Here is a 13,235-nt window from a genome sequence, read left to right on the forward strand (position 1 = left end):
GCGTCACGGAATTTCGCGAAAAAACCACCCCTCCGGTGGTAGACTCGTGGGAAATCCCAATCGCGAAAGACCGACATTCTTCTTTTTTTCTTTTTTTTTTTTTTACCTTTCGTTTTGTGCGTCGTGAAAAATTCTCGGAGAATTTCCAGATTTCGATGGCATTTTTTACCGCGGGCCAGCTGAGAGGAAATCGTGAGAAATCCGTGCGTCGCGTCGCTGCCGCGGCGCCAGTTTTTTTTCCCCTCCCTCTTCGAAGGGCGACGTACCCCCCAGGGTAGCTGGGAAAATGACCATTGTTTATTAATTTTTTACAAGCAAACGAAAAGCGATATTAATTTGGGATTCAAGATATTTGTTTGGTACATACATTGACTACTGTTTATTTATTTTTTTTTTTTTTTTCAGAGGAATGGGAGCCGATCTCGTACCTTGAACTAGATTTTACGTGATTAGATTAACTGCAATTTCTCAATTAAAATGAATATTGAATTAAATATTGGAAGTTATTAGAATGAACGAAAATCTTACATAATAGTAGCACTTTACAATTATCATTTTCAAAACAATATTTATAACAATATTCAAAGTATTCTAAATTTGTCTACCAGTGAATTAGTTAAAGAAATCCATTTTGTATCCAAATAAATCTGTCTCAACTAGCTCCACAAAAAAAAAAAATATAACTCCACGAGGGAAAATACCGCAAGTGACCGAAAATCGCGTTTGTTTGGTATTCATGAACGATCGAAGGTAACTGGTATCGATCGATCGGCCATTGTCCGTTGACCCCCGCCCCCCCTCCTCTTCTTAACGCATCTTCCGGCAATGGGTGCCCCACGTGCATGCGTCATTTGAATACGAGCGCATCCCCGTTCTCCCCTATTATGTGTAAATTGTATTATTTTTACCCCAAATACATTTCGCCCCTAGCGCCTGCGGGGTCAACAGGTCAAATTGCACATGTCCACCCGAAAGTCACCCCCTGTACGCGAGCGCGACACCCCTCCGACCCCTCGACGCCCGCCTGGGGAAAGTCACGTACAATTCGCGCTTGGATCGCCACCCTGGCTTGTCGAGAACGCCAAGATTTTTACTGGCAAAAAAAAAAGAAAACAGGAAGTAAGAGATAATCGAGGCTGTAAATCCTCCAGATTTTTGTCGCGTCACTGTTTTTTTTTTTTTTTTCGTGGGAAATCGTCGAGAAGGTTCAAAAATAGGAGACTCATGGGGAGATGAAGTTTAAAGGTAATTTGTAGATTTTGCGGATTTTTTATTTACCTTTGATGTTGCGCTTTGTGGAATTATTCAGCTTTCACTTATTATAATTTTACTTTGGTTTGTTGCGTGTAATTGGTTCATCTGAATCTTTCAAGTATAATCTTGAATAAAAATTAAGGCTACCAAGAATTTTATCTTGTTATTCGAGAATTTTTTGAATCCAAATTAAAACTCTCTTAATTCCTCAAGCATCTACTAAGAATATTATTTTATTATTTACCAATGTCTAAGTCTAAAATAAAATAAAGCTCTATCTCAATTCTCCAAGCTTCTACCTAGAATTTTATTTTGTAAATTACCAATTTCTAGAGTTTAAATTCAAATCTCTTTTGTAATTCCTCAAGCATGTACTAAGAATATTATTTTATTATTCTCCAATTCCTACAGTCTAAAATAAAATAAAGCTCTCTCTTAATTCCCCAGGCTTCTACTACGAATGTTAATGCGTTATTCACCAATTCTTCCAGCCAAAACTGAAAGAAACTTCCGTCTTAACTCTTCTACCACATCCTAAAAATTGCTCCTTAAGTAACCTAATCATTATAATCATCAACACCATAAAATCCTTTGAGAGTCCTAACCATCCAACACCCAAGAAGACGCCTAAATACTATACCCTAATGTAATCTAATTTATTCCGGCCATCTCTGCTAATTTATCATAACTCAGAGAATTTCAGTCGTCGTACTATCGTACTATAAACATCTATTGCACCGAGGAAAGCGTCGTTTCGACCCCAACCGCGGGTTAATTAACATACTCAGGCATTGTGCTACATAAGAAGTAAAAAGCTGCGAGCACGAACTGTCCCGACGATTATCGGTTACACGGGAAAGGTTGTACGATTGACTCCTGCCATTCCCAAACAGCAATTTCCCCGCGAAATATCACGCAAGTACGCTCGTACAAGGAAATATCCACAGAGAATTATACGCGCGGATTGATTGGCTGTAATTGGCGTTAAGACTCACGGTTTTCGTTGTACTCCAGGAAACGGGGACACTGGAAACTGCCACGGGTACCAACTCGTTGATCACGCTTCCTCCTCGTTGAAGTCTTCCTCTTCGTTCCACGCTTCCCAAGAATTTTCTTCCTAGCCACGAGAAATTTCGAGTTAGCACGTGGAAAAGATAAATTATTTCTTCTTTGGTTTGAATTAAGTCGAGATTGGACCACCAGAGAGTCTTGAATTAATACTAAGAAATTGTTAAGTTTATTATTTATTCTTCATTGTATTTCTACCAAGACCAAGGATTTTTTTTTATAAATTACCAATTCCTAGAGACTAAATTCAAATTTCTTTCGTAATTCCTCAAGCATCTACTAAGAATATTATTTTATTATTTACCAATGTCTAGAGTCTACAATAAAATAAAGCTATATTTACATTTTGAGTAATTGTATTTAAGTTCTTCCTAGACGAATGAATTTTCTTCCTAGGCCCAAGAAATTTTCAGTCGATACATAGTAAGGTATAAATTATATTTTACTTAATTTTCACAAAGTCGAGTAATTCGGTCGCCAGAGAGTATCGTATATTGTATTTACAGTAATATTACTAATTCGATTGCAGTAAGATTTGATTAAATAACAAAATTCATGCAATCTCTCGATAATTTGTGTCAAAATAAAAATCGAAGATGTGGGGAAACCCTTTCAAGGTCTCGACGCAAAAAATAACATATTCCTCGGAAAATATAAATGATCTGAAAATTACCCAATCCCAGTCGTGGACCATCGACCAACCCACCAAGCATTGTAAGGTCACCTACTAAAAGCCTTTAAAATAAAAAAAAAAAAAAAAAACCTGAAGAGGTCCAACGCCACAAGTTCGTGGCCGGAACCCCGTGCAGAGTTGGCTTGTTACTATTTCTGTTGGAAAGTGGGGAGGTGAGATGCTCGCGGTGGCCGTTTGTGACTGGAAATGGGAAAATCCTGGCATCCCTCAGGACCCTCTTCCCCGCTGCCCCGACGGTTTCCTTATCGAGTGCTTACCCCCGGACGTCGCGCGCGAAGAATCCGCCCATTCGTTCTGACTCATCTGCGCCGCGAGCCGTAGGCGTGAAAGAGACAGAAACGCTCGAGGTGCTAAATCCTAGCGGCGACGAAGGAGATGTTACGTCGGACCGTTAGTTCGTGGTGAAAATGTTTGGCGCCCACGCTTCCTTCTGTTTCGTTCGACTGGTTGAACCGCGAGGGGGAGGGGAATTGGTGAGGATCCGCGGCCTCCTTTATTCCAGGCCTCTATTGTTCGCGTGCAAATCGGTTATTCGATTCGCGGCGGAACAGCATCTTGGTTTTGGATACTCGATGCTTTCGAATTTATGACATTACGCGTAGAAGTGAATTAATCAGTCAGCTGCGTTTGGAAACTATGTCCGTCGTGAGAAAATGGCAGTATTTGGTGTCACGACACACTGTATTCATCTGTACGTGTATTAGCTTTTCCCAGAAGTACGTGGCATTTATTGTTCTGCAAGGGTTCTGCTATAAGAATGAATTATTTAAGTGTTATGGTAGAACGTAATCATCCTCTCTTTCTACAATCTTCTCTCACTTTTCAGTCACTATAAATAGCTTCACTATTAAATCATTTCTGTAGTTTACTTTTTCTTTTGTTAAATATAAATACAATTTGTGGCACGAACTTCTGGAACGACCTAATATATCTCTTTTTAATCCATTATTTTAAAGCGCCACTTATTCTGCGTTTGACGCTCGGGTGCGCGCTCCAAAACGAGGAAACTGAATTTTATGTAATTATTACAGTAATTATTGCAACGTACGAAAAATGTACGTGAAAAATCTCTTATTAATTGATATTTAGACATGAATGTTGATTACTGTTATTCCTTGTAACAGATTGCAATTAATACCAAAAGCTTAAATAATTTATTTCATTTTATTTAACTTTATTGCCCTATTTTATCGGAATGCCGATAGGAAGGTCCGGAGTAAAAAATATTTGTACCACGCTAGGAATATGAGCATGATGACATAAACAATAAAAATATAGAGAAAAGCGATCGATGCTTCTATAATGATGCATCGATGACCACCCTTAATCAATCCTATCTAGTCAGTCTTCCTTTACACACGTTTTCTTTTCCTCTTTTTTTTTGAATATAGCGAATAAAGCCAAACTACACATATAATTATTTACTTAAAAAAAGAAGAAAAATGCGACAGACTGCGTGTCAGCCACGAGGAGAAATTTTGAATACTGGAGGCAACGTCCCTATTGTTACCTGCTACCGGTCCTTGCGAAGAAATCTTTCACCGCGCAAACAAGCGCGTCTCCCGTTGCCCCCGATAACTAATTATTCTAATTACTTCCGGACGGAATAATTACAACGACCGGCCGCGAGACGTCAATTACGCGTCCATCGTCTACTCTTGCCTAGCGATACCATAAATCACTGTTTCCTAGATTCCATGCCACACCGTTGTTCCATGCTCCGAGCAGGACTAGTTTTCAGAGAGATTCTCCTTTCTCCCTCCCCCTCCAATCTCCCCCCTCTCAAATTGCGAGCATTGGACAATTTTTATGTTAAAAAGGACACCTTTCCTATCCAGAAATAATCCCACAAAGTAGCTTGGAAATTGCTAAGCCTTTATGTTGAAAAATAAATTGTCGAAATGGAAAATCCAAGCTTGGAAATTTTAAATATATTTCTGTGTTAATAAGGACATTTGTTATTTTCAGAAATATTCCCACGAAGTTGCTTGGAAATTGCTGGGACTCGTAAAAGATAAATTGTCGAAATGCAAAATCCATGCTTGCAATTTTAAATACATTTCTATCTTAACAATGACATCTTTTATTTATCAGAAGCACTCCAATACAGTTGCTTCGAAATTGCAAGCTCTTTATGTCAAAAAATGAATGTTAATGCGCAATATTTATGCTTGGAATTAACACTAGAACTCAATTTAATCCCCATACTACAAAAATTCATTTCTAAAATCCCTCAATCACTAACAACGATGTCACCGCAATAGTTGGAATCAATTATTCCAATAGAGAGTTAAATATAATAAATATTGACTCCTTGTACGTTTAGTATTAACTATTACGTCTCAAAAATTTTATTTTAACACGCTAACTGCCAAACAAATATTCTTTAAAGTTTCTACTAAAATGAAATATTATTTAAACTATTGGAGACTGCGTAATCAGACATTTATCGTCGTATTTATTCTTGTAATTTCATCAAAATTCATGAATTTGGTTTAAATTCATTTCCTTTGATGCTTGACATTCGGAATTAATTTCGTTAGTTCTTCAGTGGAAAGCACTGTCACCCACATGTGGGTGACATGACGATCAACGTGTTAGTCGTTTAACTTTTCCCTGTTAATCACTAACAATGACTTCACCACAATAGTAGGGATCAATTATTCCAATAAAGAGTTAAACATAATAAATATATGTCGACCCGTTGAACCTTTAGTGTTAACTATTACGTCTCCAAACTTTATTTAATCGTTCAACTTTTCCCTGTTACTCCAAATATGCATCCAAATAGGAATTTTTACCCATCTCTGCCTTCTCTCTCCTCCTCCTTCGTCGTTCCTTTCACGTGGAAACCACCCCCGACGCAGTCGAAAACGTGGGCAGACGCGACGTGACTTTCGAGCGTCGTTTCGACTGCGCTAATTACCCTCGGCCTGGGAATAATGAATTGTTAGCAAGCCCCACCACGGCAATAAATATCGTTCCTACGTGCGAAACGATATTACGTACGCGCGCGTATTTAAGTGTACGTACGGGGGCCGATGCACACGTAACGATGTGCAGCTTTCTATCGGCTCGCTTATTATCGAAGATCGGACTCGCGTGCGATACAACGGAGCACGTGTGTGCACGTAAGGACGATAACGGGTGTCCCGATGCAACCGGAGGTCCTTTGGATGATGGAAGCCAGGCGGAAAGGTTTCTCGAGAGGGGATCTGAGGGGATTCTACCGTGAGAGGTCGATTTTCTTCGGCTGAACATAATGGTCGCTTTACGGAATTTATTTTAGGAAAATTGTGAAATTTATAAAATTGAGATTTTTTTTTTTTTTACTTGTTCAGGATGCTTTTGCAAGACAGAGAATATTTTTTTTACGTAGAAAAAGTTAGCGACAGGGTTCGTGTATTTAATTTATTGCTGTAAGAGGATGAAGTACTAGAGGTGGATATTTCCACGTGAGAACAGTCTTTGGGAATTTATTTTGAAAAGATGGTGGAATCGATTCAGATCACAAATTTGTTTACTTGTTCAGCATGCTTTCGCAAGACAGAAAATATTTTTGTTTAGTCGATAACACCTAAGATTGAAGTAGGATAATAAATCAAAGTAGAGTTTTATGCTAGAGCTTAAGATAATCAAATTACTTTCAAGTCTGACGAAGTAACAATTTAATAAAAAGCAAATACTCAACGTCTCAAAAGGACCTAGACATATCCTTCGGTAAAAAAAAAACAAATTGAATTCCAAACAAATATCATTCTCCTGCAGTTGAGATCACCAGAGATATTTTGGGTTCCAGGCTGGGGCTACCCACCCTGTATGCCCCTAGAAAAATAGAAAATACAGTTGGCTCGGAGTCACTGATGTCAGCTGTCCAACAGCCAAGGGTTAACCTTCATCCCTACCAGAAACTAGTATCATCCGTGATCGCATGCTTTCCAGTCCACTATCGGTACCATGCACGACGCGGATTCGTCCAGGACAAGGCTGGCTGGCGTTCTGCTTACGTTTTTCGCGGTGCTCCGAAGGTCTGAAGGTATTGACCGGTGGCCCTCTTGGTACAGCTCGGTACCAAGGCCCCCTGTAAGGCGTGCCGGGTATATGGCCATCCGTGCTGGCTGGCACCGACTATTGAACAAACTGACCAGTAGTCACGATATCCCACGAAACTTACCCTACCTGGGCCGCTACACCTGTTCTCGACTCACCCTGAGACATTACCATTTTATTGTCAAAGATGAAACACTTCTCACCTTAAGTCACCAGCGATTCTTACGTTTATTATTCTACGTGGATTAGACTTCGATAACTGCTAAAAATATTTTTTATTTGCCTGGTGGTAATATCACAGTTCGAGGAAATGTCAAAAGTGGTCAAATTTAGGCTAATAAAAACGTGGCATACAAGTATGTACATACGAGTTTCGAAACAAAATACTGGGAATTAATGTTGATAAGCAACGCTGTAAGAGGAAGAGTTCTATCGTGGGATTTTCTCCACCCGAGAATTGACGTCTTTGAGAATTTATTTTAAAAAGACGGTGAAATCGATTCAACTGAAATTTTTATCATTCAATTAGGATGCTTTTCCACGACAGAAAATATTTTTATTATGTCGTACTTAACCGTATTACCAGTAATCGTATTACCAGTAGGTAATGGCGTCGATATTCTAAATCCAATGCTATTAGTGGAAGAGGTACTAGCTATGGGAAGAGATTTTTTCACCTGAGAATATTCATCTTTGCGAATTTATTTTAGGAAGAAGGCGAAAGTGATCCAATTGAAATTTTTATCACTCCTTTAGCATGCTTTCTCAAAGCAGAAAATATTTTGTTGAAGTCGAAACGATAAGTAATGGCCATGTTATTATTAATCCAATGCAATCAATAAGCAATTATTGCCTGTCAATCAGGCAATGTTTACAGGCACAGAGTGTACCCTGACAATTATACTTCAGGTTAGAAACAATCTAGAGACCCAAATCTAATAAAATATGTCCACATAAACATTATTAGATTATTCGTTTAAAATTAAATACAAGAAATCAATGAATCTCTCCTTACAACGAAAATGACGTCGTGGCATGGTACCAGGACGCTAATAAATTACCCACGTAGAATCAATTACAAGAAATTAACGAACAAGACCAGGAAGAATATTGTTTCCTCCTAAACCGAAAATGACGTCAAAGGACTCGTTTACTCACTGTCCAGAAAATTTCGCGAAACCTGGGAAAGCCATCAGTGGGAGCCTGTTGCGTTTGTGTCGTCTTCATTAGGACCACCCCCCTCTGTCCCTTTTAATTTCCAACGTTTCACGAGCAACAGTCGCTTCACCAGCCAAAGATGTCGCCGACTCAAAGATCTCCCGTGACTTCAATCAGTTTTCGCGGAGTCGCTCTGAAAAGGATACTCGTCGTCTATACGTCGCGCTACTTAGCCCTCTAACGACCAACCAAAAGAGGACGTCCCCGCGGAAAGTCCCTTTTGTCCTCTCTATGGAACTGTGGGAAGATAAAGAGAAGAGGCACCGACGACGACGGCAGCTAACATAAGCTCAAAGATCATAAGACGCAGTTGTCCTTTCTACATACTAATAAGACTAACTAGGGCATACATAAAATGCTCCTCCAAGGAGGAGTTAAACGTGCTATGGTACCGCCATAGACAACTGAGCGAATGGAACTTGTACAATAACTCGTGACTGAGCCATTTAAGACAGGGGAAGCGAAACGAATCGTAAACGAAGAAATCACCGTGAAAGAAAGTTTAGAAATTGGGGTGCGTGCTGAAAGCGCTAGGTTATAAGCAGAATATTAATCTGAATGATTATTAATCGTATTGTAGCGATCTTAACAGTGTAGAATTCTAATTGCTCGAAAGATTTACCGACAGAGTGTTTCACATTACCATCAGAGCGATCTGCTTCATCGACTGAGCATTCTGCTTTACCGAGTCTTATCGTCGGACTACCCTACCTTACCAATTCTGTGATCTACATTACCGAGTCTTATCGATGGAGTACTCAACTTTACCATTCTGTTTTACCGAGTCTTATCGTCGGACTACCCTATCTTACCAATTCTGTGATCTACATTACCTAGTTTTATTGATGGAGTACTCGACCTTACCGACCAGATACCTTACATAACCAAACATTTGTAACGAAATAAGCGTTTTCTACAGATAGATTCCTACAGATGTTTGGCGTAGAATCATACATCGGGTAGAAAGAAGTTGCGCACCTCTGACAAGGACGACAGAGGTCACCAAAGGAAGATTCGTCTTTCCTGAAAGAGGAGCGCAATCCATGCGTGTGTCGTGTACGCGTCGTTTCAGTCCTCGCTGCTCGAGGACCAGGGTGATCCTTTCACAGGACAGAGGGGTTCGAAGCCGAGACGAAAGGACGAAGGAGGGAGAGAGGAACGCGACAGTTGCGCGAAAAAAGGGGTCCACCTCTCCTTCACGGATGTGAGCGGTGGAAAAAGGGTTCGTAAAAAAATGATCGGCCAGGATCTAAGATGTATGAAAAAAGATTTGTCCCCCACCACACCCCCCTTTCTTCTGAGCGGTCCTCACGGTATCCTTTCCCCGAGGGTAAGAACGCACGACGATCACGACGGGGGACGCTGGTTTTTGCAGCTGGTCCCATCCAGAATTACCGACGAAAAGGATTCGGGTGTTCATTCTTCTTCCCTGGACGAATAAGCTCCAAAGGACCTGCGTCCATGCGAGATGCATCTGACCTGCTCTCTTCCTACTCTCTTGGCCCCGATTCACGTTCGTGGGGTTCAACCGGGGGACTCCACTTATCGCTTCCTACGTGCAGCGAATTTTCTGCCCTTAGAATCGACTCTGGACATGCATCCCCTTTGTGCCCGTGTGATTTTTTTCCCTGTTATTGGGTGCACGGGTTTTTTTTCCTTATTGTCAGATTCCAGTTGACGATGCTTGGGAGGATTGATGGATGGACAGGTCCTTCTGTTAATTTTCCGGTGGTTTCTTTATTATTGAGCTGTTTGCTGCGGCGAGTCACGTGGGAATTAATGGCGGTGTATTACTATTAGTGATTGTAACGACGTCTGAAGACGAAAATTTTAATTGTAGAATGAAAAGAAAGATTTTTGATTGCAGAATGAAGGTGAGAATTGAAACTGTGCAATGAAAACGAATGTTTGAATTGTGGAAGGAGGATAAAAAATTCCATTGTCGAATGGAAATGAATATTTTGACAATAAACTAAGTCTCTAGTTAACCGATAGCGAAAATTCTTTCATCGATCATTCCCGATTCGGCGAGTCTTCAGGCGCCATTTTACGCTCGTACCTTCGGGATCTCGTCGTTTTCAGTCGGTGCTCGGTCACCAGCCACTTCAACGACGAATATTTAATCGTCTTATTTTTCGGTAGCGCGGATCCGACGACTCCCGAGAGTCAGATCAATCCTATAAGCGGGGAAAATCATAAGCTCCGCGTTCTTTTCAACGGGGCCCGTCGAACGGCTGACAAAGAATCTTTAATCAAACGCGGATAAAAGACGCGCCGCGAAGATACTCTTTCACGGCGGGAAGGAGACGGAAAGGGATTCGAATCCGCCACCAGACGCAACCTCGCCGACGAATTTTCTGGGTCATCCCTTTTGTGCGCTTGTTTTCCGTGTTAACGGAAGACACTGGTCGCTGCGGGACTTGCGTTTTATTCGAGTTACTGATTCGGGCGAATGTAGAGCTGAATTTGGACGTGCTTAGATGAGATTGCGTCTGTTAGGTGTGAGATTGTATTAGGAGAAGTTTAGCTTTTATTTCTTCGTAGTAATTAAATGTACAATAAAAATGAATGTCTGAAGTGTGAATTGGAAATGAAAATTTTCATTGTACAAGGAAATTGAATGTCTGGATTGTAAATTGGACATTAACATTTTCATAGTACAAAGAAAATGAATGCCTAAATTGTGAATTGAAAAATAAACTTTTCATTGTATAAAGAAACTGAATGTCTGAATTATGAATTGGATATTAACATTTTCATAGTACAAAGAAAATTAATGCCTGAATTGTGAATTGAAAATTAAAATTTTCATAGTACATGGAAATTGAATGTCTGAATTGTGAATTGAAAATGAAAATTTTCATAGTACATGGAAATTGAATGTCTGAATTGTGAATTGAAAATGAAAATTTTCAATATACAACGTAATTGAATATCTGTATCGTGAATTGGATATTAACATTTTCATTGTACAAAGAAATTGAATGTCTGGATTGTAAATTGTAAATGAACATTTTCATTGTACAAAGGACATGAATGCCTAAATTGTGAATTGAAAATGAACATTTTCATTGTAAAAAGAAAATGAATGTCTGAATTGTGAATTGAAAATGAAAATTTTCATTGTAAAAGGAAAATGAATGTCTGAATTGTGAATTGGAAATTAACATTTTCATAGTACAAAGAAAATTAATGCCTAAATTGCGAATTGGAAATCAAATTTTTCATTGTACAATGAAAATGAATATTTCAACAGTAAATTAAAAATGAATGTTGGGGATTGCAGACAGAAAGTGGAAGTTATGAAATTGATGATTGTAACTGTATAGCATAATTGAATATTGCAATTGTAAACGAAGATTAAAATATTACTTGTTGAGTATACGATTCAGGTCGTGGATTTTGTTGAATGACCCAAGAATCACGAGCTGTTTATCCCTTATTTCTTGGTATTTTTTGTTTAGGTGAGAATTGCCCTTATTCGTGGGGATGCCTGGTTTGGAAAGGGGGCAGCTTAGGGAGGCAATGGAGTATCCAACAGGATTATATCATAGGGTCTAGCACGCCTTATAGGGGTCCTTGGTACCGAGTTGTACCAAGAGGGCCATCGGTCAATACCTTCAGACCTTCCGAGCGAAAAACACAAGCTGAATGTCAGCCAGCCTTGTTCTTAACGATGGTATAGTGAATTAGGATATACATGATTTTGAATAATTCTACAGTTGAAGCCATCATTTGATTTTTGGACTTCTGATACCGGTGTCTCCCTCAGAGATAAACAATCTTAAGTCACTTGTCTAATAATATATTAAAGGAATTTATTTAATCCTAAACCTATCAGACCAATTGTTAACCACAGTTTTAAACCAATTTTGAAAAACTATTGAAATAGAGGATCAATTCTATTGTCGAATCATTGTATTCATCCTCCTCTAATTACAAATATACAGTATCTATGATCATTTTGCGTTCATTTCGAAAGTTTCAATGTTAAAATATTCATTATTCAAAATTTCGTCTCAACATAAGTCGTCTCCGAGCTATAGAAACAAACACCAACGATTACCAACTTAATTTTGACTCACGCCATTTTTCCAACTCGCGTGCTGAAGTCAGCTCTATTTAATTTATGTAAAATCGTTCATTGAAATATCCCAGGTGATGGAAAGGGATTCGAAACCCTCGCCAACGTATTTTCTGGGTCATCCCTTTTGTGTCTTGTTTTCCGCATTTACGAGAAACGCTCGCCAGGAGGATTCGTGTCCTGACGCGCGATCACCGTCTGGAAAGGGACAAAGTAGGGCCAAGGAAGCGTCCTACAGGATTATATCACACGGTCTAGCACGCACGGGGTCTCCTCGATTCGTTTTTGTGGTCCGACGAGGATCGTGAATCGTTCGCAAATTGCTCGGACAATTTTCTATGGCGACCTATCTTCCGTTCGATGGCGCACGGACCTAAAGACATCCGATGGGATTAGATGGCGCGCATGAACGCTGTCTGCGATTTCTTTTCTCGTCCCCGGGACCCTAAGACGCGTTTCCGCGGGCCTGGAATCTCGATAACCTTTCGAAACTTGGAAAGGTGGCGTGACAATCTCGAAGAATTTTCAATGGAATTTTTGTCTGGGTCAAGAATGGCGAAATTTGTGATTATTCGGTACTTGTATATAATTTTACATGATACTGTACTTTTATTTCTCGTTTCTCCATGTATCACTTTTTTTATTCTTCAACGTGAGTGAAAACGAAGGCCTCCAGTAAGTGAAAATAAATAAATATCAAAATTGCAACCATATCGGTAAAAGCATGTTCTTGTACTGGTATTTCCTACAATTATACGTTATTGGTTTCAATTTTTATTCTTTCATAGTTTTTTTTATCTTCGCGACAAGTGCAGTAGCAACCATATCAATGATAGCGTATCTAAATTCCTAGCACTGTAGAGTGCA

At 39.5% G+C, this 13,235-nt stretch overlaps 1 long non-coding RNA gene across 1 annotated transcript in view; it reads right to left on the bottom strand.

The window, feature by feature from the left end:
• Nucleotides 1–2,094: 2,094 nt before the first annotated feature.
• The window catches only part of LOC128893407 (uncharacterized), a 56,819-nt gene continuing 45,678 nt past the window's right edge, over nucleotides 2,095–13,235 (bottom strand). Inside the window, exon 4 of the long non-coding RNA XR_008461325.1 lies at nucleotides 2,095–2,371. This is a non-coding gene — a long non-coding RNA (uncharacterized LOC128893407). The remainder of the gene's footprint in view (nucleotides 2,372–13,235) is intronic.

This window comes from Hylaeus anthracinus, unplaced genomic scaffold, assembly GCF_026225885.1.
Source record: "Hylaeus anthracinus isolate JK02 unplaced genomic scaffold, UHH_iyHylAnth1.0_haploid 27447, whole genome shotgun sequence".
NCBI classification, from domain to species: Eukaryota; Metazoa; Arthropoda; class Insecta; order Hymenoptera; family Colletidae; genus Hylaeus; species Hylaeus anthracinus.